At 35.7% G+C, this 27077-nt stretch overlaps 2 long non-coding RNA genes across 2 annotated transcripts; both read left to right on the forward strand.

Annotated features, from left to right (window-relative positions):
- Positions 1 to 827: 827 nt before the first annotated feature.
- Positions 828 to 8150, forward strand: LOC147648529 (uncharacterized). The gene is made up of 2 exons (XR_015280439.1): positions 828 to 1324; positions 5187 to 8150. It is a non-coding gene; the product is annotated as an uncharacterized LOC147648529 (long non-coding RNA).
- A 4148-nt stretch (positions 8151 to 12298) lies between these two features.
- On the forward strand, positions 12299 to 15790 carry LOC147648530 (uncharacterized). The gene is made up of 2 exons (XR_015280440.1): positions 12299 to 12366; positions 12708 to 15790. It is a non-coding gene; the product is annotated as an uncharacterized LOC147648530 (long non-coding RNA).
- Positions 15791 to 27077: the final 11287 nt, after the last annotated feature.

The raw sequence follows: 27077 nt of genomic DNA on the forward strand, positions 1-27077 counted from the left end.
CAGAATAAACTTCCAGAAAAACCTTCCCATCCCCTATCCACCCACTATTCCCTTGTTCACATGACAACAGAGACAAAAACTCTGGAACTCTGATGGTTAAAACAGTCCCAATTCTTGCTACAGTCTTTTCACCAGTCTTTATAGAGAAACAGAAGTTTCTTCCTGTTAATTTATGGAGTTTGACACAAGAAAACTATTTTTGTTATAGTTTTCTATTGCCCTAATGTTAGCTGCCCAGAGCTGCTATTATTAGAGTTCACTCCTCCCATTTTCACATTACTCTGAAGTGTGTATGGGCCGTGAGTCTAGAGATAGCATTTTTAAGGATAAGTTATTCAAAGGCAAAAAAAGTCTTCTTCATTTGTTTCTGTGAGCTTCACTAGAAAACAGTTTTCTCATGGCCTCTCAGGGCTTCAAATCTCCCAACAGTTTTTCTCATGGCCTCTCAAGGCTTCAAATCTCCCAACAGTTTTCTCATGGCCTCTCAAGGCTTTTAATCTCCCAGCACTTCACTATACTATAGTTACTCTTTACTCAAATTTACACTTTGAACACTATTCCTCTCTAGATCCTGTATCATGAATTAAAGGAGTTCTTTTCAGGACTTCATTGTCCATCTCCATAGTTTTAACAGGGAGATATTTCAGCTTAATTAAAGCATCTTCTTAATTCTCTACCTTTCCTGAAGCTTCTTTTCTTTCTTGTCACTGGTAGTTTATAAAGTCTCTTTTCATGTTGATCTCTCTCCCTCTCTCTCTCTGGATAAAAAGATTAATCCGCAAGTCTCATCTGGGTAATGAAAGAGTTAAAATCTTGCTCAGGCTTTTGTAGATGGTTCGGAGATCTCTGCCGAACAGGAGCTGGAGCCGTCTGTGACGGAAGGTTCCTCATGGCTGCTCTGGAGCGTGTAGTCTCTGCTCCAACCTGCTGCAAGTCCAGGGCCTCTCTCCTTCTTCACTGGGCAGTTTCTAGTGAATGTAGTTACAGCAAAACCTGCAGCCGAGCCAGAGATCGGCTCGGCCCGGCCCGGGGAAAACCTTCCCCAGGCCCCCCCATCTCCCGGCCTGGAGACGGGGCAGGCCCGGCCCCATCCCCGCCCGGCCGCATGGCCTGGGCAGGGAACGGGAGGCCTGGAGCTCTGCCACCCTCCACAGCCAGAAAACAAAGAGAACCCAGAGAGCTCTGCTTTTACACTTTAAGGTAGGGTTCACAAGTTGATCCCACTTTTCAATGGCCTAAACTGCTGTCAATTCCCAGCAATGACCGATAATTGGTCAGGAGAAAAGACTCCAAGCACTTCCCAGCAACTCCAACTCCCTTAAAGGTAAAGTAACTCCATGACAAGTGTCAAATATTAACCTACCCCTTCCATTAATTCACCTGATAAACAAGCACTTTAGAGGCAATTAAAAGACCAGTAGTTAGGAAATTTCTCAGGGCCTTATCATGTGTATGATATAAAGTGAATAATCAAAATAAAACAAAATTTGAAATTTGGAAGCATGGACAAAGAGCAATTATGATCCAAAAACTTTTCCTAGCTTTGAAAGTAACTGTTCCCCAGCTTTGCCTTAATCTCACTGGTAGCAATGTTTTAACATCCCAGAACCCAGGAATGCTTGATTCTTAGTCTGAACTAGATTTCCAGTAGCATTGCTTATGAACAATGATAGAGATTTTGGAAAAAAAACAGTGAGCACGTGATGAGGATAGACTGTTAGTGACTCTCCTTTATTTAATTTATCATTGCACAGGAAGATTTCTAATTACTTTTCCATTTATATCTTTACAATGAACAATAATTCTTAGCCTTGAGTATACAAACCCATAAACATGGAAAATCAAACCATAACACAGCATATGCTTTATGTATAGGAAAGCTATTTTTGGCCAAGCATCTAGCTTCACACCTTTCCCCATATTTTATTTTACTCTTTCTCTCGCTGCACGGTGGCATTCATGACAACTAATTCACTTGACAATAGAGAAGGAGACAAACAAAAATAGTCATTTCAACATTCTAGCATTTCCCCAAAATATTTCTGAGAGAATCACAATAACGTAAGTCATTACATATACAAAATACATGATTGTATGGGGTGCTAGAAAGGTTTTCCTGGCATGTGTATGTACTGACCTACATAATTCATGAATGGAGAAGAATAGCACCATTATATGCAGCAAAATGAAGACAGCATTGAATAATACCAAACTTCATAAGATGTCTGTAGCAAGCTTAGCTTTTCAGTGAATCAAATAGATTTTATTCAAAGCTTAGAAAGTACAAGGTCAAACAGTTTATTAAAATGGAGATATAATAAATAGATAGATTCATGCCCTGTACTGAAATTCATGCGAACTTCATTGGGTTAAGTGGTAGGTCCAGCTGTGTGAAAAATATCAGCATTTGGCCCCTTGCCACAAGTCATTTTAGTAACATCTCTATTATTTTTCCAAAGGCTGCCAGGGCAGCTCACAATGCAGAGCCAAATGATCCACCTCTTCCACTTCATGTTGTGCACCAGATGTTGATACTTCAGCAGACACTAAGTGCCCTTTATTCCATAAGGATATAGTTTCACAGCAATGTGGCCCTCAGTGATCTTTCCTGTTGTGCATCTATTTATCCCAGATAATGTCTAAAGAATCAAACTTTCTTATTTACTTCTTAGATAACAAATTGCTGTACTCTGGTGCCTGCAGCTGAAGAGTCTGCCCATGTGAAGGCATTAATAACATGTTAGTTAAAAAACCTAAGTCAATTACTGTGTTAGAGCAACCAGAGTTCAGATGTACTTCTCCTTTGTGTATCTTTACATTCTAGCAGAATAAAGGTGGCAATTTAAAAATGGTTTGAGTTACAACCACGCCATTTTAGTTGTCACCCCAAAATATTTGTCTGTAGGTAGGGTCTCAGTCAGCAGCAAATGATAAACTGTATCAAATTAGCCTGTTTAGCAGTTTGGGTTATGCTTAACTTTACTGGTTTTTGTAGTGGGTTTATACACATCACAACAGCCACATGGTAGACTGAAGAATGTCAAATTGACACTACAGACAGTGGGAAGTCTTATGCTCTGTATAAACAGGGAGTTACTTAATAACTGCTTATTAAGTACCATGGAGGGGTGTGCTGGGAAGGTAAAAAAAAATTAACATTAATACGGGAAGGAAAAAGCCTTATGCTAATTAAAAGCCAGTCTCCAAATAAAACAGTGAATTTAAAGAAAAATTCAGAAAGAAAGATTAAATGGGATTTCCTGAAAACCAAGCAAAAGTTTTGGTTTTAAGAGCATCTTTGGTTAGGATGGTCTTCTAAGATCTTTTGTTAAAACACAAAAAATGTTGTTGCCAGGCTGTGTAAAAAGAGATCTTCTGATCTAATTTTTGTTTATATCATATGCCAAACCCTTATTTATTTTCTAAAAAATTATTTTCTTATTGCCTTGAGTGGCTAAATAGAATAGAAGCTCCACATTGTTAAAGGAATAAAGTAGGTATATATTAAAAAGGTCTTCAGAGGATATGCCTTGGGCAGTACAAAAGCCAAGCTGAGGCTCCCCCCAAGATGAACATCAGGTCACACGTTTTACACTTTTATAAGTTTTGGTCCATTTCTGTATTGGGGTTAACTCTCCAACAATAGCTTCAGGTTATAAAGTCCCATCCTCCCAGACTGCTCTCCTCAATTTGTTGTTTATACTTTTTGGGCTTGAAGCTGCAGCAGTGTCCTTGGTTCTCAGGCTGGAAAAGGATTGTTTTGTCTTACTAAACTGTGAGAAGAACTTGCTAACTCTTTACATGAAGCTCAGAGTTATATACAAACACAGTACAGAATCTGGAAAATATGAAAGCTAAAACTTAAGGCATCATTCTGAATATGACAAATGAGTAGTTTTATGTGCTCAGGTTTTGCTTTGTTAACCACACTTCAAGGTAACAGAATAACAGCTACCAGCAAGTGTTCCTTGACTTAAATGCAGCAAGTTCAGATGCTGGGACAGCTGAGACACCATAACAAGTGCTAGCTCCTCTGTCTGTCTTCCTCTCTAAGAATGTCAGAGCTTCTTTGAGGTTCATGGGCCAAGCACATGGAAACCATGTACCAGAGTTATTCAGCAAAAGGCAGAAACAATTTGAAAAGAGAGTGGATGAAATGAATGGCTCTCTGGAGTGCAGTAAGATACTGGGGTACATGACTGAACTACAAGAGTCATAGGAAGGATATCATAGTAACAGTGAATTGTGAATTCTTCCCCCCCCAGTTTTTCTTAGCAAATAAGGTTTGATTTTTCTAATAATCTGATCAATGTCAATATAAAAATTTCAGAAATCAATGTGTGATTCTCCTCTAATTGATTTTTTTCACATAAAATTCTCATCATCAAAAGTGGAATAATGTATGGAACAAAATTAGAGAGATACTATCTTCATAAGCAAGATCTGCAGGATTTGTTATTTATTCTAACATTCTACCATTCAGTGATACAGAACTAAATTATCTTTTATGGAAGTGTACCTAGGAGAAAACCATATATTATTGATTTGAAAACATCAAATAGAGAGGTTTTGTCATGGCTTGGCTATGAATGGAAAAATTTCCACTTCTCAGGGTGTTCTCAGAAGATCAACAATTATTCATAGCAATGTCAAAATTATCTGGAAGAAGCAAGCATTTATTTCAGAAATACAGACCTTAGCTCATAGATACATGTACAAGGTATGCTTCAGACCTCTGGAAACAGGAGGCCACAGCTTGTAGATATACTATTTTTCCTAGCTTTAGCAAAGTGACAGTTAAGTGCAGTCTATGGGTGCAAAAAAAAAGTTTCCTATAAATAAATAAAATACATGTCCCTGAAAGTAAAATGGTACCTTGTATTCATTAACAAAATTCTCTATTATCACTCAGCTACATAGAGAGGATTTTTTATAGTGGTAGGGTCAGAAGATCCAGCATTCCAAAGATGATACATCTGTGGAAGACTTTCAAGCATTCAGATAAAAGCATGCAACAAGCCTCTAACATGACCACAAATCTATTTTCTTTGTATCCCTAACTTGTTTTGTTTATTATCAGAGCAGGTGTGTTATAGCAATTAGAGCTTCTGATGCAACCTTATCTCAGAGAAGTAAGTAAATAGAGCAAGTATGCTATTAATTCAAAGATATTTTTTCTCTCTTAGAAGGACCATCTGGTTACTCAAAGGAAAATGCTTATCCATTTCTCTGAACAGAGTGACAGAATTAGTGCCAACCCTCTGGAAGTATTACTGTTATAAGTAAGTGGGTTTTCTGTACTTTTGTTTCTTTTGTGGGTCTGGAAGAGCACTTTACATTTCACCATATGCACAGTGTATTATATGTCAAGGAACTAGTGGATATTGCTAAACGCTTTTAGCTCATTTTGTTTTTCATAAAGAAGATAGCTTTGCTGTGATGCTGATTCCTTTCACACAGATTTACAACTATGTTATTTTATTCTCCTTTTACCTTAGAACAAAACCTTAATTTCATATCTCAGTGCAAATTAATTCTTTGGCATCACTAGCCTAGAAAGCCCTCTGGGGCCAGCTATTTTCAGCGCTGCCATTTTACGAGCAGTGCAATCACAGATATATGACTAGGTAAACTGATAAATTGTGGTAGCTGTAAGAAGATTGAATATTTTTTGCTCTTTACATGGCACATATGTTTTGCACAAATATTGTCTCATCTTTCTTTGTTTCTAATCTTCATCATTGTAGAACTGATTAATTAATTGATTGATTGACTGTGTTAATTCAAAGCAATTTTTTTTATTCATAGCAATATTTTTTGTCCAGTGTCTTGCCAGGATCAGCAAAACAGCACTATAACAAGTAGAATTTCTGTCAGGAATTCCACTTCTCTGATAATTCCTGGAATACCCCTGTGTGTCTTCATTTTTCTTTTAGGGCAGGTGCTAGAGCTGTAAAATCACAAAAACTTTCAGTCTTGAATGGACCATGGGAGGGTATGTTGTACAATCTGCAGCCTAAAACATGGTCAATAGTGAGTTCAGGCCAGAATGTTTAGGACTTTTTATAGTCCAGACTTAAAATTTTCAAGGATGGAAGTTCCCCAGTCACTCTGGAAATCTTGTACCAAGATGTAAAATGGTAGGGCATGAACATGATTCTCTGTGGGGGATTTGAGCAGAGAATATAAATGCATTCATTCAGGCCTGATTTCCTGGCCTTCCTGATTTCCTAGGGAATCTCCTTCCCAGCAGACTAAGCGGCAGTTTGTACTGATGTACTGCTTGGTACTGAATTCTGCAGGGATGATGAGCTCCATCATTAGAACTATACAGATTTTCTCCAACAAATGTCCATCAGGGCTAAAGAAGATAATAAATACATTTATTTGCGTTCCACACAGGATTTTTATTCTTAATTAAAATATTTACAAGATCATAGCTACGCTATCTAAATAGTTCCCCCTCTCTGAAAGACTATATACTCTTCGAATTTATTTGGAGTGGATCCATTCTTCTGTGTTTCTCTGAAACATGTCTGTGTGGATAAAAAGGCAAGAATTCCACAAACACTGTTTGTGCCTAATATCCAGGTGATACTCTAGCCTGAGTTTTCATTTTACTACAGGCAGAATCCAATGCATATGGAGATTACCTTGCTTGGAAACAAAGTAAAAAATTAAGACCTTTAGCAGCTGCTTGTCTAATACTGATTTATTCTACGTAGCCTTTGGAATTAACTAAATGGTTTGACTGATGAACATAGACATCCTGAGCTCCACTTATAGCAAGTGAAAACACTGCTACAAAATTGTTCAGATTTATGTAGGTTTAGAAATTACCTTTGGAAGGTAAGGGTGATAATTGTTCAAAACTAGGAAATCCTGTTAAGGGCCATGAATAAACCCTGCAATTGAATTAGTTTTTTCCCTTCTGCCACCAAGTCAAGAGCTGACTTCTATGTATTGGACCTGATAATGCATCATTTTTCAGGAGAAAGTTGCTTTTTGCAGAGGAAGATATGTTCTTCAAGGAACTCAGCCTCTAAGTTCAGGTCAAAATTTCCTCAATACTAGGTGCTCAGACAAGTACAGCTGACTGGTTTACCAGAACAAAATGTTTTGACATCAGCACAGTAAATAAACATGGCAATTTTGTTTGAGCTGATCCAAAACAAAATATACTATTTAATTTGTTCATGGAGATAATTGCCAAAACCTAGTCTAAACTGCAAGACAAACAAAAATGATCAATTTATTTAAGCCTTTTTTTGGCTTTCTGAAAATCCAAAATCTGGCAAGATTTTGGAGCACTGTTCTGTTGTAATCACTAATAGTTGTTATAAATCAGACCTGAGGCCCTACTTAGTAAACCTCAGGTTGTGTACACAGAAACACAAGACTTTGCCCAGCAGCCATTTATGACCAATCATCTACTTTATCCTCAGGATAGCTGTGTGTCAGAAGTAGCAACTGGCTGTATTTATGCAGGGGAGTGTTTCCATCAAAGGCTGTCCTCTCTCTGCTTTTTCTGAATCCTTTAAGCATAGCTTCCAACCCGCACAGCAGAAGCAGCTCAAAGGCAGCAGCTCTATTTCACTTAAAGCCACTTTTCTTCAACATATTGACATGTAGAATATACATCAAAATTATTTTGCAATTAGCAGTCAGTATACAACCACAAGAAATTTGATCATCATGTATCTCAGGACCAGAACATCACCTCCCATATCAAGACAGAAAAGGCTTCCTCTTTGACATGTAGTTGATGAAAACAAGCATAATAGGTATGTATGTGTTTTTGAAGAGCCACACACCCATCCCTTTCCCAGAAAATGAAAATCCAGCTAATCAAAACATTTTAGTGAGTAGCCAGTTTACACACTGAAGAAAGGTGATGATATTATTAAACTGGTAAATAGAATAGAAGGAACAGAACAGAACAGAACAGGAATAGAATAGAACAGAACAGGAATAGAATAGAACAGAACAGGAATAGACTAGACTGGAATGGAATGGAATGGAATGGAATGGAATGGAATAGAATAGAATAGAATAGAATAGAATAGAATAGAATAGAATAGAATAGAATAGAATAGAATAGAATAGAATAGAATAGAATAGAATAGAATAGAATAGAATAGAATAGAATAGAATAGAATAGAATAGAATATTTGTGTCCCTGTTGATTTTTGTTTCATGCTGTTGGAAATCTCAGGAACATATTTGAACATCAATAAACCAAAAATCCTCAAGGATAAATAAAAATCATATATGTCTTAATATCTGGTACCTCCTCCAGGAGATAAACCAGTAAAATATTTTTTTTTCATTCACACATTTCATTTCATTTCATTTCATTTCATTTCATTTCATTTCATTTCATTTCATTTCATTTCATTTCATTTTTCATTTCATTCCTTTCTGATTTTCTGTCCTAAATAGCCAAAGCAATGCAAATTAATTTCTTGTTCCTTTCTATATCTAGATAAATTAGGTAGTTTTTATTTTTCTCATAAATATATAAATCTCCCATGTTGAAATAGGCACTAAAGAGGGGAATACTCTAGATTCAGCTGGAATAAAAAATAAATCTATTTCTCTTTGCAGCAAAACAAAACAAACAAACAAACAAAAAAGAAAAAAAAAAGAAAGAGACAAATCTAATAAAATCCCTTTCTCTAACTATGGAGCACTGATGCAGTTCTGGTTTTCTGTACTGTGATCCTCCTGAAAATAGAAACTTTATGTTTAATTGATTTATTTGTAATGATTCTGGCTTAGGGAAGAGACTCTTTGAAGCTGATTGATTACTGCAACAAGCTTAAGATTTCATACCACAAGAAACCTTTTTGTACTAATAAACAGTGGGACAATAAAGCTCTGGGGCATGGTGTTTCCCTTCACATTAAAGTGAGGATTTGCAACATAAGTATGTGAGGGACATAGTTTATGTGCTCCCAAGAAGCAGACATAATGAACTATTTCTTTTAATGGCAGATTATCCCTGTTTCTATTTCCTGGAGTGAAGACCTCGCAAATTGATGTATCTGTCCTCTGAGGTTTTCAGAGAGGCATTATGGCATTTTAAAATATTAATATGAGAGTACATTTAGCTGAAAGTAGCTAGCCTGGTAGTCTCTTGTGGCTGCCATACAGGTCACCAGAGACCTCCTGTCTCTCAAGGCAAATGATTTACTCTAAGTGTATCATTAAGATATACTTTTTTTTGAATTTATGATAGTGCTTTCTTACAAAGTTATACCTTTTCTATAAAAATTTAAGCATTTTTATGCTATTTTCTCCCTTCACTCACTGTTCCTTAAAAACCTGGTCAGTGTCATGGGCAAATTGAAAGTGCCACCCCCTGCACTGCAGTAGTCGGTCTGTGTTGAACACTGATTAGCTAGGACTGGATGTCACATCTTGTTATAACTTTACATAGCTGAAAAATTTCCTAGGAGATTTGAAAAGAACTGCAATTATTCCTCCAATGGAAAGAAAAAAAAAAGAAGAAGAAAGAAAGACAGGGAAAGAGAAAGAGAGAAAAAGAAAGAGAGAGAGAAAGAGAGGAAGAGACAGACAAAAAAGACAAATAATGAGAGAATGAAAGAATGAGAAAATGAATGAGAAATGGAGAAAGATAGAAAGATAGAAAGAAAGATAGAAAGAAAGATAGAAAGAAAGATAGAAAGAAAGAAAGAAAGAAAGAAAGAAAGAAAGAAAGAAAGAAAGAAAGAAAGAAAGAAAGAAAGAAGAATATCTCAAATCAAATAAATTTCTAAATTAAAGAAATTAAAAAATATTAAAGACATAACAACAGATCAGCTGAAAGTTTCCTCTTATGGGAAATTTAATACTTAGTGTATGGTTGCCAATTCCACATTTTCTTCTACATGATATATGATATCAAGGGTGAGTCTTTGACCTTCAGAACTTCTAGAGGAGTATCATCTGCTCAGCATAGTATTAAAAAAAGTCAGGAAAGCAGACAGATGCCATTTCTATTTGCTGAAATTTTATTGAATTTGGTACTTTCCCATTCATGTATCAACACACACAAATTCTGTCTTTTCACAAGTGGCAGAGAGTGATTCTTCCCACATATTTGTTCTTAGGAGATCATTGATATGGTTAAGGAGATGAAGGCTTCACAAACAGATGGTTTTCTGAAAAGCAATCCAAAGCTAGCTAGAATCAGTCTTAAACTCCACAAGTGTAGGACCATGACCCACAATAGTAGAGGTTAATTTAAACAGTGCTCTTTGTTTTCTGTCTTGATTTATTTAAGCCTAAACTGATCAAAATAACATACTATTATAATGTATTAGCTGAAATGTAGTTTTTCTATATTTATAGTACCGCATTTGAAGCATACTTGGTAGATTTCTGCTCTGTGTTACTCTAGTTTGGTTTAGTCATCTGCAGAAGGAGAAAAATACAGAGTTTATATCGGAATTTGTTCCAAAATAGAAGCCTCAAAGAGATCATAATGCTTGAATATACAACATATTTTCAGGAAAATCATCAAACTATAAATTAAACAATCATTTTAAATCCTTCAATTCTAGCATAGTTCAAAACCAATTTCATAACCTGGGACAGACACTGAAATTTTTGAGAAAGAACACAGCCCCCACAACTTTATGTCAGCTGATGCTTTGCTCCCAGGTATGTGTGCCACAGCCCTTTTTTTTGAGCACTAGTATCCTCTAGGCCATGTGCAGCAGAGAGCAGCAGATGGGCCTGTGCTAAAGGCAGGGGACCCTGGGGTGTCTGGATGCAGGAAAAATGTGTCCATGTGGCTCCATAGCAAGGCATTAGATCGCTGCCACCTGCTCCTCCACACCAGCGCAAGGGTTAGCGCTGCGCTGCAGAGCAGGATGGAGAGGGAGGTGGGGAATAGGCACAGCCAACCATCCTGGATGATGTGTCCCTCTTCCAAAGCTGAGGGATTTTAGATAGCTGTACAGTCAGTACAGATAGTCAGTGCCAAAAGGCAACATCAACTTAAAATCCCTTGAAGAGCCCTGGGGAGCTTGCCATGGGCACAGCTGTGGCCACAGGCCCGTCCCTGCTGGGGTACCCAGGGCAGAGGTGGCACAGCACAGGCAGCCTGAGCCTTGCAGGGTGGGTCCATGTGCTGGTTTCCTGCTGTTTTTTCTAACCATAAAACCCACCTGTGCTTGGCTCCCTGCACTTTCCTCTCTGTACATAAGGCGGACTGCATTGCACTTCACATCTCCAGAGGAAAACTGAAAAAACTTTTTGAACCGCCTGTTTTGAGCTCAAAGACACGGTCAATGCTAATTTCAGGTTAATCTACACAAAGGTATTTACAGTTTTCAGTTGTCAGCTTTCCATTCATGTGTGCAAGCAATATGATACAATTTTCAAATTTAAGATAATTGACCAGGGAATTTATTTCTTTTCATACTTTAAGTTATCAATTTTGACATGGTATCAAAATTATTACCAAAAAAGTGGAATAATGTCTAAAAAAATCATGTCCATTGACTAAAGAGAAAGATGTATAGGTACTTAAAAAACCAGACTTTTGGCCCAATCATAATTTTTTGAGGCTTTTCTATTTTAGAGGAACTGAATGTTCTTTTTTGTTTTCTTTTGTTTTGGCTTGGTTTTTTTTTTTTTTTTTGCTTTTGGTTTCACATTATTTTGACCCTTCTAGCTTGCAAAGAAACAAAGATTTTCCATTTTCTACATGACAAAACATATTAAAGAAACAAAAAACACTTCACAGAAATAGAGGGAGGAAGGTAAGGTAGAAGAAAAAGACAAGGAAAATAAGAAGGGCAACAATCCTCAAAAGGCATTTGGAATACTGATTAATGATAGGAACTAAACTATTCATACATTCAATATTTTTCAAGAAGTTATCAAATAAAGCAAAAATTATGAACTCTCTAGACTTACACAGAATGATTTGCCAGTTTTCTAATTTTTGAGCAATTCCATTGATTAAAACATATTTCAGATGGTTAAATAGTGTTTTAGATAAGTGGGCTTTACAAGCGCCTTTAGAGAAACTGTAAGAGACAGAGTATTTCCTTTTTGAGATTGTTTTATACATAATTTCATTTGCCTAGACACATCTGTATTTCTGTGTTAATTCAAATGGTAGGAAAAGACCAGCAAGGACTGTAAATGTAATAGAAAGTCCTGAATAACACAGACAGCCCTACCCTTTCATTTACCCTTATTCTGTTGTTTTCTGAAACTACTCTGAGAATGGTATTATTAAATGTATCTTAACTAGTGTAATTCCATTTGCTATTACTAGAGAATTGACATCACAGAAAGTGTAAAGACTGCTGAGTACTCTTGTGATTATTTTCCTCCACCTTTCATGTACGTACTTTTCAGTCTGCTTTCTTTTTTTTTTCATGATGATCAGTTCCAAATGTGGTTAATGACATATGTATATATGTGTGTATGTGTGTGTGTATATATACATATATGTGTGTATATATACACATAATATATATGTGTATATATATACATAATATATATGTATATGTGTATATGTGTGTGTGTGTATGTGTATATATATATATATATATATACACATAATATATATATGTATATCTGTAAATAAGGGTACAAAATCTGATAACTTTATTACTGCCCAGGAAATCACAAAATGGTTCAGTTGGCAAACACTACAAATAACTTCTCCTCCCTTATTTCAGCTGTGTCAATTGTGAACACAATCATCCATGTTTAACGTCACATTTGAACTGGAGGAAGAAGTGGACAGCTTAAGCAATCTCCTTAAATATGATATGGGTAAAAGTAACAGTGATAGTTCCTGCAATGATAAGTATGAGTGCTCCACTTGCAGAATAGATAATACAGGGATCTTGTCAACTGTAGGCTGTGGGACAGCAACTCAGAGCACAGGCAGCCTCTTCTCGTTATAGTGAGGGACCACTTGTATCTTCTGCCCATCAAGTGTTTAGAGTGCACACTAAGTGATATTGAAAGGCTTTTTATCAACAATCAGTTCAAAAAAAGTTGAGCACTTTACTTTCCTAATAATTAATCTCAAATGCGTCTTTAACTCCAGCCAGAAGATTGAATGCTATCTTGAAAAAAAAAAAAAAGAGGTAAAACTGACAAGAGCAATGAGAACTAAAGAGACTATTAAATGTGTTTTTGTTGTTTATTTTCCCCATACTTTCAAAATATTGGCAACAAAGGTGCTTATGTCTGAGGATAGAGGTTTTTCCTCAAGTAGCATATTTAATATTCAAGAAGAAAACAATTTTTCATTCATTTACAAGGGAAAGTATGGCCATGTACACATAAAAGCTCTTTTAATCAAATCTTTATTAGTGACTTTTGCTTATCAAAGGAATAGGGACGTTCAATATCTGTAAGCAAGATTGCTCATTCAGTATCAGTCTTATCTTGAATCTGCCTTTGTAAGTCTGCTACCGGTTTAGCAGTAAAAAAGCTGATAAAAGATTGTGCTATTGCAGAACTGGGGCTGCTTCTTGTCATTCTACAGCTGGAGCAGCTTCTTCTAGACTATCAGGGAGATCTGCATGTTCACCCTAGAGCTAAACTTGCTCTATAGATGGGATCAGTCAAGTCTGTACTTATAGACTTTGACTATTATAATGGAAATAATGTATCTTTGACAAGACACCTTTAGTCCATTCTTCTGACAGTGGCAGGGACCAAAATTCCTCTGTTGGAATACTAGGAGCCTAAAACTCCAGAGTGGTTTCAATATTCAAGTGGTTTAGGGCTGGACTCATCACCTAGTTTTAGTTATCTTGAGCTGATATAATCAGTATAAAACATCTGTATGTGCTCTTTGATAGTCAGTGGGGAGACTCAAGTATCTGAAAGGCAATCTGCCCATGTAACTTTGGCACTGATATTATGAAAGATGAAGCTCTGTCCAGTCATATCCATTTGAATTCTCTGCTGACTGTAGAATACAGCAGAACTACCTTAGAACAACTTGCAGGAACTGAAGTAGGATGAAGCTGAGTCTTGCCTAACACAAAGATATTTTTTTGACCAGAAACACTTACTTTTGGATTCTAATGAACATGTTCCAGTTGCCAGTTTTACCTTCCTTAAAGAAAATCCCTGGAGAATATAAACCAATGCTACGTGTTGAAGTGAAACTGCCATTAACTTTAACAAAAAGGAGTATGTCTGTGTAGGTTTTAATTGTGCAAAATTAAACAGATTTTTTTTTTAAAAAATTACATATTTAAACATAATTTAAGTATAAGGAGTTACTAAATGCATGGCCTAAGAGACAATTATGTACCTATTTTTAAAGTTGTAAGTGGTCCTGGTAAAAAATTCTCAAACATTGAGTTTATTATTACAAATATATAAATCAAAATCTGCTCTAGATTTAGTTGTGGTCAGTGCAATTTCTCTTATTTTGCACCAAAACGTGACAGAAGAATCAGTAAATACCAGTATTATGCACCTACATAGTCTCACATTGTATAAAATTAAATTTATCAATGTAACTACTTAGAGTTCTTATTTATAATATAAGGACTTTTCTCATTATATATCTAAAATTAATTTTTAATGTTATGAGATAGCGAACATTTTGATATGGGTTTATTGAATTCAGGATCCATCGCACTTAAGCACTTGACATGTCTCTTCTATGCAAATTATCTGAGAGGAACATAAGTCATTTTTAATAAATGTGGGGAAAGGGTCTGAGGTGAAATGAGGTTGGTGGTTGGGGCTCAGATTCTAATAAGATAAATTAAGGCTACTCACTCAGCTAACACTCAGTGCAGTTGTCAGCACTCCTGGTTTTAAAAAGGAAAGAAGATCGAAGAAAAGATTTAAAGATGAATGAGCCATGTGGGCTAAAACCCCCTCTCCTTTCAGTAGGTAGTGATTCTGCAGGGTCAAAGTTGAGGAGTGATGGGAAGAGTATTAAGAAATCTAGCAATTTAGAATGGAGATATATTCTCAGAGACATGAATTATATCTTCAGAATGTATAAATTTGGATTCAAAAGGGCTACTTTTTCTGGGCATTAGCAGAGAAAGTGGCCTGATCCTTGAACCTAAGTCTGGGTTTTCAAGTTTCCAATACGTTTCCAAATTTTGGTATAAACTTGTGCAGTCCTGTAATCCTTTCTCTCACAGTCCTCCACATCATTTCAGACAGCTACATACATGAAAGCAACAAGAACAAGGTCTTAAATTTTCTGATTGCATAGTTGATAAATTACACCACTGAAACCATAGTGTTAATTCTCCACAGTGGTGTTTATAGAGTATCTGGTATAACACATATAGAGCACTGTAAATAGGTCAGGTTTTATTGTTTATTTTAACAAATGGATAGGGTTGCATTAGCATTGCAGAAAATGTATAAATATTGATTTGAAAACCTGGTGTGCACAATAGAAGAGCAACCCTTGTAACCCTTTTAGAGAAACCCAGCCATAAATAAAGTTCCTCTCCATTTTTCAGCAAAACAATTAATACATAATTCATCCCAAAAGTATTATCATGCCTATTGCTACCAATGACAACTGAAGTATTCTAACACTGCTAACACTACTCTGTGAAGACTATATTTATTTGTATATCTGAAGAAGGGACGTAATGGTATGTATTGCAACAGTATTTTATTTGTGGTGGGATCTATAAGGGTAACTTTTAATAGCTCTGCATGGTCTGAGTGCTAAAGGACACAGCTGACAAATGTTTGTATTATTCTGACCATGTGAAAACAAAATCAATAAATGCATTTTTTGGATCTAAGGAAACAGTTATGCATTGTCTTAGGTCATGTCTTGGTCATTTTCTTTATATCTTCCTGTATGCAAAAAGCTCTGTACAAAAATAATGATAGTGTACAGCTGTATATAATTAGAGCCTTCTTTTACTAAGTAAACTTTGTTTAAGTAGGACATTAACTGATTGATGACAGCACAAATATATTCACAATAACCAAAACTATCCAAAAGTTTAGGAAGTTAATTTGATTTCAGATGGACACCAGACATTGTCTAAGCCTTCTGCTCTGGGAATTGGGTTTGAAATCTCACAAGCAGGACTTCTAGTTATATTTCCAGCACTCTCCTTCTCTACCAGGACTGAAAGCAAGTAAGAAGTAACTAGCATCTCACTATAGAGTGTGAATAAAGGAGGGAAAGGGTACAGGGAAATTTTTTAAAGCTCCTTCCCAGCCATGAGATGGCTCTAAACAACGTAAGTTGTTTAGATCTGTCTCAGGTACCTGTCACATCACAACCCAGGGGAGAGCAATGAAGAGAACAGCAAGCACATTAGTAAATCTTCAGGGCCAGCAACTGGCTTCCACATATGGATGACAACATGTGTTGGTTGGAAGAAGAAAAACACTGAGTGAGATCAAAAGAGAAACATTAGATTCACCTGGGCTAAAAGCAAAAGACTGTAATTATTGGATGTCCTAGCATCATTTGCCATAGCTTTGATACCATTTTGAAAATAATAAACTATTTTAGAAAATAGACATTTTGACACCATTTGAAAATAGCAAACTTTGATGCCAAAAGTCTTACTAAAGTTTTAAACAGAAAAATTTCTTCACTGAAAGGCTATTTCGCTTTACTGAAAAATATTAGCAAAACAATTCTTTAAAAAGCCTTTTTGGCTTTGTTGAACAACGGCTTCAGTACCTGATTGTATTTTACACTATTTTATCTTCTGTTCATTTTATGACTGTAAGTTCACATACAGACCAAGTAAATCAGAGTTTGCTTTTCAGACATCACAGAACAGAAGAGAACAAAATTTTCTGCTCAGTGAACCTCAAAGTGTCAACCTGGCTATAATAGGAGGGTTTTCTCTGCAATCACCAAACTCTAAAAAAACTACATGCTCTTTTATTATGGATATTCTTCATACTTTTCATACCATACGCAGAAATGGGAAGACATGTATAAAGGACAGACGATACCATTGTAAAATATATAAATTTAATAAAACAAGTCCCATTTTGACATATTTAGAGTGAGGAGATGTAAGCACACTTTTATGCAAGTACATACAAAAAAAATCTCACAATCTGAATAATTAACTAAAGTAAAAATTACATGTGCTACCAAAATAATTCAATAAAGTTACAGGTTTAGATTAAATTTTGTAAAGTTTTAGCATGATTGAAGTGTTGAAATATTGGCACAGAAATGTGCATGAATGTTTGGAAATTAATCTTGACTTTATCCTTCTCAGCTTATATCTTGAGAAGATATCCTTAAAATAGTATATACTAAAAAAATAGTTGGATTGCAACTCTTAGAAACATAACTATTAGATTTGGCTTGATTTTATGGAGGTCTACAGACATTAAGTTTGAAGAAGAATGATTGGACAAGAATACTGTTTCTATATGGCAAACTGTGTGAATATTTGAAATATAGCTGTCTGGCATCTGAGATAACTCCAAGCCTAAGGTAATAAAACTTCAGTGAAACATGGGATTTTATTTTAAATTAGTTTATTTATTCTTATCTCTAATACTTGAACTTGAGTGGTTTGCAGTGTAAAGATAAATAGTGAAATTTCCTGCATATGTGTGGTATGTCCTAAGTAATGATTTTTTTAAAAAGTCCTGAAGCCTCCTCTTTTATTAATTTAATAATTTTTAAGCTTTTTAGCTATTTTTAAACAAAATCCTACCTGTAATAAGCAAACCAAACATATCTGCACCTAACATATAATGCATCACAGATGTATGTGTCTTGAAAATTTCCTGTGGGATAGGGTGAGATTATTTGCTTTTATCTTACGATGAAATGAGTAATAAATATCTTTGAAACATGGGATGCTCTCATTTTATATATAAATAAAGGCAGAAGAATTTCACCCATGTCTATATCATTTCAGAGAGGTATGAAATTAATCAAGAGGGAAATAAAAATAAACATGATGAGAAGATGGTCATGATCCAATAAGAATTCCAAGAGTTTAAAAATTTAATTTTATTTGAAAAATCTAAAACAGACTTTTCCTGGATAAGAGCTCCTCTTGGAGACATATCTGAATTCCCACCACATATTCTATTTCTTGATTTTGGAAGAGTTCTAGATATATTCCCACAGGAAAATTGTATACGTAAAATACAATACCATTTTTCTCACCACCAGGTGGTCTTTCTTATAAAAAGCACTCTGTTCATTACCAGCACTCTTCCCCTCCTTTTAAATTGATTTTTAAATGTTTCTACCTTGTACTAAAGAGATATAATTCTCCCTGAGATGCTGTACCTTCAGTCTTCTGATCTATACTGCCTAAATAGTGATATGAGAGATAAACAGCTTTAAAAACCATATTCTTTCCCTTCCAGAACAGCAATTATTGCTGAAATGGTTCTGCATTCTCCTGTATAGATCAGTTCAGTGATTTGATGTCCTCAGTCCTTGTGGTGTGGAATGAAATTCAGTGCTCTAAAAACCCAGTTCAGGCAACCTGATTTCCTAGATAAATTTTAGTACATGTGTTCTCCATCTAAGCTTAAACATGATTTTTTCTTTTTGTGAAGCAGTGACTGGATAGTCCCTTTCTCCTTGAAAAAGTCATAGAAGTATGACTCCTCTGTTCCCATTCCAGAAAACATTGCTGGATTTCTCTATGGCAGAAATTTCAAAGTACTGCATTTATTCTCCCATAAACACTTTATTTATATGAAATTTTACTGGACTTCTAACACATGAATTCGTAGAAAGAAGCCCAATACTCAGAACTGATTTTTCTTTCTTGTAGGAGTGTCATACTTAACACACCAAGATGTCCTGCAAGTCATTACAGCTTAATTTTCTCTGTCTGAATAATATTCACAGTTTGCAACAGAAAAAAAATTGTCCTTTTCCTATTTTGATAAGAAATATTAATTTGACATTATTCTAAAATCCAACCTAAAAGTGAAAGAACAAAACTGAGAAAATGTCTAATTAAAACAAAGATATATTCTCATGTTTCAAGGTCTGTCAGGTATGAAAAAGACTTTAGAAGTGTGATTTGAATGATCTAAATCTCATCTAGAGGGAACATAGGAATATTATACCACAGTTGCAAAGGGATAGACAGCTAAATGACATTAGAGGACTTCCCATCTAAAATTTCTCTTTCTTTAAATGGACAATTCTATTTAGCCAACTCTGTGAGAGTTTTTTCATGACTAAGATTAAAATTCATCGTCATATTTGATCCTGGCCATTCACAATGAAAACAGGATAACATTATACAATATATAGGCAGTTTCTGTGAAGCTATTGTGGTGGATATGTCACAAAAAAGTAACTTAACCTTCAAGGTTAAGCTAAAATTCAAGTTATTATTTTTTCATTATATAATATGAAATATTAACTTAAAGTAAATATTTTCAGATGAAATTATTTCTTTTACAACACATTTCAGAGTCAAAAGTAGATGTGAATATTGCAATTAGTGTGTATCAAATTACTGAGCAGCAGCTCTTCAGGTACAATGAAGTGTCATGGAGTGATTTGAATTATTGAAATTTTTATAGTCAAAGGAAATATTTGCATGTGTGTGCCTGCACCGTTCTCCTGTTACAGTCAATAACAGCAGCTACTTTTTATGTGACTGCATTCATCTCTGTCAATATGTATAGGATTTTTGTCAGTAATCCAGCTTCTCCCAAGCGGGAAAGAGAAATAAGCTAACCAAAATATCCCAAAATTAATATAGTCGATTTAGGGTTCAGTTCAGTAGGTTTTTAATTTTTATTTAGCAGATTGCAGAAGATATATTTAAATACTAAATTTCTTCTTCAAAAAATAAATTAGCTTTTAAGAAACAGATTAATCCAGTATAATTTGAAATCTGTGTTACCTAATACTCAGACTCACTATATAATGATAATACAATAGAAATTTGTGTTATTATTTTTAAAATTCTCATATAGGTACTATGTCTCCTGTATACATTTCACATAAAAGGAACATATGTACTCTTAGAGGTAGATTCTATTTTTAATATTTTTAATCTTTGAACAGTTTCTGAATTTGCTCTGACTGCATTCTTTCATAATTGAAAGGTTCCTAAAGATTTTTCCTGTCGCCTTCAATCTTCCTTTTGGAAGCATTACCATCATAATTTAAAATAACATTTCCTCAGTGATTTTGTCTAGCAAGAGCCTGTGTGCATGTCAAATCAAGTATGTCAAAGCAGATTTCCATAGGATAAATTTCAGCCATTTTCAGCATCTCCAAAAAGGTGCTCATAGACTTTGTTATTACTAATGCACTTCAATAATGAAAGCAGAGGTATGGCCATAAAGATTTCTTATATGTTTTACAAAACATACACAAGAGGATGGAGTACTATTTCCTTCATCTACTGGGAATAAATAGAAAACGGGTGTAGATGTAACAACTACATACTGATTTAGGAAACAACATTAATAGCTTGCATGCATAAAATTTTGCATGTATAAGCAAATGAGTAACAAAAGACTGGATGGCTGGATTTAAAAGACAAGGAAGTAATTGCTGTTTTAGGGAAGACTTGGATGAAAACATTAACTCAGACCTGCTTCAGCTAATGTCAATGGGAGTTTCACTCCTGGCTTTCAGACTGAATTTCAAACTACCCTGCAGTCCAAAAATATAAATAAAGAAAATGCATATGTGTTGGGACAAGTACATATGAACAAATTTTAAAAATAATTCCAAAATTTAGCATAAACCATTTTTATTTTAGCTGGAACCCTACTGATGTTAGAATACACATTCAAGCAGGAAAACCATTTTTGACGTTTTGCAACAAGCCATTACATTGCAAAGAGAGTAATGCAGACACCATTTCTTTGTGAATCCCTGATGCTTTGCTGCAGTACAGTATTGGAAGTGTTTTAGAATGGGTTTTCTAAATCATGACTATTCCATGCAGGAGTCAGTATGACAAAACACCTCACTTCATATTCTGAAACAAAATTTAAAATAAACTGAAAGTGGGTGGTACATATTTGAGATTGCTGAGAAACATTAATTAAAAAGAATTAGTTCAAGGGCCTTATATTTAAGTAATAAGTTAAATGTATGATGAGGAAAGAAAGGTCCAGCTGCTCCTGTTTCACACTGTGAATATTGAATAATCTGAATTTTCTTTGTTTGGATCATGAAGTTTGAATAATTAAACAATAGGTCGTTTGAACTCTGTTGTGTCATCAACTAATTACTACATTTATGCTTGTCAATAGCAAACCCACAGTAGTATTTTAAATTCCATTTATTGTGCTTTAGCTTAATGCTTACTGTTACTTTTCCTCCACATTTTTTCCCATCATGAAAATTAACCCACAATATATCTTTCTGGAAAGAAAATAAACAGCTCCCTTGCCAAGCCTTTCATTACACTGTTGCTTTCCATCATGAATTGTGGTCTAACAGTAGCCGAGTAAAAAGCCAGGGCCTTTGAAGTGTTGTGCTAATTTGATTAATACGTAGTTACATCCTGTTATGATGCACTTTGCCTTATGCATTTTAAATGGAAAATGCAGAGTGGATTACATTTGTGTTAAAAACACAGCATACTAAATGAACAGCATTGAAAGTGTTCCATAACAAGAACTGCAACCACTTTAAACATGTAAAAGGTTATTGCTTGCAGGTTAATGGTAATTGTACCAAAATACATTATTTTATAACAATTAAAAGGTCAATATAAATACTAGTGAGATTCAACAGCTGCAGTGGGAAATACTGATTTAAATTCCTTGAACAAAACTAAACAAAACATTGAGAAAAATCCTCTGAACTGTGTGTCCTTCTATTCATCCCCATAAATACACTGGGACTTGAAGTCATGGTTAATTCATCTTCTGTCCTAACAGAAAATAATTTTATGTGCTTTTCCCTTCTGTTAAATGAAGACTTAAATTCAGCTTCTGTGTTGGTTCATATAAATTTTCTAACAGGAGACACTATTACACTGCAGTATTGCATATACTGGGTTTCTTTCACTTATCTTTTCAATAAATTAAATACATTGTTTTATCATAATACCTTGAGATACACATAATTACTTCAGAATAAGAAATAGATTAAATTTCAAGTCTACTAACAGCCAAAGATGTGAGCAAATATAACTTTGTGCTTTAAGTGTGCATCAATACACTTTAAAGAGTTAAATTATTCTTGCACCTACTAAATTTTCTAGCACCTTAGTACAGTAAAGTTGTTTCCAGAGCCAGGAGGCAGCACCTCATCAGAACAGTGTCCTTTTATTTACTTCTGCTGAAACAGATAAAATATCAAAAATCAATGATGACCCCAAAAACCTAAGTATACTTTTAAAAATTACAGATATTGATTATGATATGCACAGGAACACAGTGCACACAGATTGTGTTTCACTTTTTACAGCTCTGCTTGAATGCAGAAAGGTGCCATTCTATTAACTCATTGTGTTTTCACATATTTCAGTCTTTGGTGTCATTATATTTCTTACTTGCTTAATCTCCAAAGCTAATCTGACACCTCTTTTTTAATATATACTTCAGCTAAAAAAAAAAGATGTAATGTGGAATAGAGCATCCTTGATATTGAAGAAGTCCAGCAAAAGACAAGAAATTGGATAAAAAAACCCATTAAATCACTGAGCTGTAAAATAAAATGTGGAGCTTATTTCTGCCTATTGTATGGATTTGTTGGCAAATTCAAGGTGGCAGACACTTGTTATTTCATCTACCTCCCTCCAGGGAGAGACAGCATGTCTGCATGTGTTTCTAATTTATTTTTAAACAGTTTAATTAATGCTTCTTACCTATTCATTTGAAAAAAACATAGTCATAATGTTTAATTTGTATTCTTGAAATCCAGTAGAATTTCTTTCTTTACTCAGTACAGATTTGTCTGTTCAGTTTCTATTTAGTCAGTAAATAATGCTGTCCCAAATTTTTCCTACAGTTTTCATTTGTTTGCAGTTTTTCTCAAATTTCCTCTGTCTCTCACTGGCAATCATTACACTGTTAACTGTTACTTAATCTCAGAAGAAATATTCACCATCATGTTTTAAATATTTTCTAAATTTTCTTATTTTTTTCCGTATTTCTAATTAACATATCATGCAATGATTATGGAAACCATCTATGGAGCTGAGAGAACAATTTTGAAAATATATGTAATTCCAATTATTTATATAATGAAATCCTAATATGACCAGACTCCAATATCTACAGTAAAAATGTACAGTGAAGTCAGCTGCAGGATCTTTCCCTTTGCTTACATAGGTTCTTACATAGAATCAGATAGTACTATTATCTCTTTTCCTGGCATTTCTAATATGCATTTCACTGACAGTATACATGGAAAAAAACCCTCACCTATCTTCTGAAAAATCTTGGATGCAGTTCTACACCAAGAGACTGAAATTTGTCCTTTTTTTTTTTGGTTCTTCTTGTCACTAGTTGCAAACTTATAAATTATGTCATACCCTTGTATAATAATACTTTGAGCTTTATTTTACACCTCATGAGGTTTTAAGAATAAGATAAATCTCTCTTCCTAGTACACATCACAGATACACCTGGAAACACAGGTCTTTATATAATCATCAGTCAGTAACATCACCTAAAGCTAACAATGGCTACTGAAAATAATGTGTTTGTCTCAGATTCCAGTCTTTAGTGAATAACTTTAAAGAGAAATACTAAGTGTAGGCTCTGGTTCACAGTATGAATGAATAAACACTTGAATTATAGCTTAGTATAGTATAAAACATTGTAAACCAAGACCAATTTTAAAATTTAACTGAGATTTTATTATTTCATAAGATTTTTGAAAGGTATTTCAAGAAAGTTAATAAGCAAAATAATTCTGAATAGTTGAATTGAATTTTTAATTATGATTATCACCCAGCAGAGATCTGAACAGTGCAGGTTTATCCTTTTTACAGGCAAATCTTTATAAAACCATTTTACCTTACCAATTTCTGATCTTGAATGAAAGAAGAAAATTAGTTCAGTGTGACTGATAATCTGGGAAAAGATTCTCCTCCTCATACCCTCCTGTTCTGTGTTCAAAGAAGATTCAGAATATGCCTGAAGAAATGGAGTTGAACTTGGAAATCATCAAAAGTATTCAAAATTCATCACCAGTATGAACTAAAGGATAATGTCATCTTGATGGTCAATGAAATCCTTTGAAGAGTGATACCTTTTCACCAGAAAAATATTAATATTTCCCCAGGAAATATTCTTTATTTTTTGTATTATAAGTCTGAATATCATAACATCAATGTTATTTTAAAGACATTTGGAAGCCCACAAAGAATAGAGCAATAATATTTCCTGGCTCTTAATCATGTTCATAGGCATAACTTCCACAAAAGCTTTTAATTTTGATGAGGTTCTGAAAGAATTAAAGGTGGATCGCAGTATTTTATATTTCATCAGTGGATGCATTGCAGTTGCTTACATCTCAGAATTTCTCAAACCAGTGTATTTACAAGCTAACTGCTCTTGCCACTAATGCTTCTTCAACATTTTACCAGGGAAGATTTTTGGAGAAAAATGTGAAATTCATTCTGAGACCAAACACAATTTACTGTAACAAGATAAGATCTTTAAGACAAATTAATAATCCTGCATAATCAAAGACAGTGTGATTATTTCAAAATGGAACTTTTATTCTGGACTATAGAAATACAAATGCAAACAGTACACAAATGCATTACACTCAGTAAGGATTTATAAGCTCACCCAGATCTGTAACCATACTACCCATATATCTGGAGAGAAACTACATCAAACCTTCATAGATTAAAGTTTGCATACCTGAAACATCCCATGCATGGCTTATTTTGTCTGTAATGGAGTTAGACCCTACTGCTTATATCCAGACAGTGAGATTCTTGCATTCACTTTGAGTTGTGCTGCTTCAGTAAAGCTCTCCAGAAGCGTGCTAAGTAGAAGTCTTATCTGTTTCTTCAATGATTTGGGTTGGCAGTTTCCTGTATGAAATGCTCATTACCAAGTAGCACAGCAAATCTAGGATTTCCAACAGAAAGCACTAGAAAGGTAGGCATGAAGATGAAAGTATTTTCGGACCTACACAGGGAAAGGGGCTGACTTCATTTTTTAAGATATAGATGATCTATAAGTGAATATGAGAATTGGTCATGAATTTTTCTGACTATTTAAATAAGTAGTTTAATACTGAATGTTTTTTGTTCTTGTCAGTACAAATACAAGCTTAATAATATTAATCCCTTGCACTGGTAAAAGGGAGAGCATAAAAAGAACCAATGTTCCCTTTTGTTACTTTATAAGGAACTTTGAAGAAATAGAATCCGTATTTGCTGGACAGGGGGGAAAACAGTGAAAAAGGATGAAGAAAACATCTTCTTTGCCTCACATTTCAATAATAAGACCAACTGGGCTTTGAGTACTTAAGCCCCCTAAGCCAGAAGACAGGTACAAGGTGCTAATGTAGTCCTATAATCCAAGACTACATAGTCAGTGATCTCCTACATCACCTAGGCACACACAGATCTATGGGGCCAGATGGGATCCTCTCAAGGGTACTGAGGGAGCTGCTGGAAGTTCTCACTGAGCCACTTCCCGTCACTTTACAGCAGTCCTGGTTCACTGGGGAGCTCCAGTTGACCAGAGGTTGGCTCTGGTCACTCCCATCTACAAGAAGGGCAGGAAGAAGAATCAAGAGAACTACAAGCCTGCCAGCCTGACCCTGGTCCTTGAGCTATGGAGAGGTCCTCTGGAGTGCCATTACATGACACATGCAGCAGACCCAGGGGATCAGGCCCAGACGGATGAGTTTATGAAATGCAGGTCCTGCTTGGCTAACAAGATCTCCTTCTATGACAGGTTGACCAACAGAGTGTATGAGGAAAAGGCTGTGAATATTGTCTGCCTGGACATTTATCTACCCTCCAACAATGTTTCCATAACATTTTCCTGGAAAAACTGACTGCTCATGGCTTGGACAGGTGTACTTTTCATTTGGCTAAAAATTGGGTGGATGGCTGGGCCCAGAGAGTGGTGAATGAAGATGATAAATCCAGTTGGTGGCCAGTCACCAGTGGTGTTCTCCAGGGATCAGTGCTGGGGACAGTCGTACTTAATGTCTTTGTTGATGAGCTGGATGAGGGGATCAAGTGCAGTCTCAGTCAGTTTGCAGGTGACACTACCTAGGGTGGGAGTGTTGATCTGCTGGAGGGATGAAGGCTCTGCAGAGGGCTCAGGACAGGCTGGATCAATGGGCTGAGGCCAATGGTGTGAGGTTCAACAAGGCCCAGTGCTGGCTCCTGCCCTTGGGTCACAACAACCCCAGGCAGTGCCACAGGCTGGGGCAGAGTGGCTGGAAAGGAGCTGGGGGTGCTGGTGGCAGCAGCTGAACATGAGCCAGGCTGTGCCCAGGTGGCCAAGAAGGCCAATGGCATCCTGGCCTGGCTCAGCAATAGTGTGGCCAGCAGGAGCAGGGCAGGGATTGTCCCCCTGTCCTGGGCACTGGTGAGGCCACACCTGGAGTGCTGTGTCCAGTTCTGGGCCCTGACTGCAGGAAAGACACTGAGGGGCTGGAGTGAGTGCAGAGAAGGGCAGGGGAGCTGGGGCAGGCTCTGGAGCACAAGTGCTGTGAGTAAGAGAGCTGGGGTTGTTAAGCCTGGAGAAAAAGGAGTATATATAGAGAGAATTGTTAATTCTCTAGAACTAGCTGAAAAAAGGTTGCAATGAGGTGGGGCTTCAGTCTCTTCTCTCGGGAAATAAGTTGTTCCAGAGGAGATTCAGACTGGATGTTAGAGGAAATTTCTTCATGGAAATTTTAACAGGCTGCCAAAAGGAGCAGTTAAGTCACCACCCCTAGGGGTATTTAAAAGATAGGTAGATGTGGCACTCTAGGACGTGTTTCAGTGTTGAACTTGGCAGTGTTAAGTCAATAATTGGATTAGATGACTTTAGAGGTCTTTTCCAATCTAAATGATTCTGTGATTCTAAGAATGTACGACTTGGCCCTCCAGCTCTTTATCAGCCTGTAGTAATATTTTTCTGCAGCAGTTTCCTGCACTGAGTCTAGTCTCAGGACT

This window comes from Cyanistes caeruleus, chromosome Z (genome assembly GCF_971803275.1).
Source record: "Cyanistes caeruleus chromosome Z, bCyaCae1.hap1.1, whole genome shotgun sequence".
Classification (NCBI taxonomy): domain Eukaryota; kingdom Metazoa; phylum Chordata; class Aves; order Passeriformes; family Paridae; genus Cyanistes; species Cyanistes caeruleus.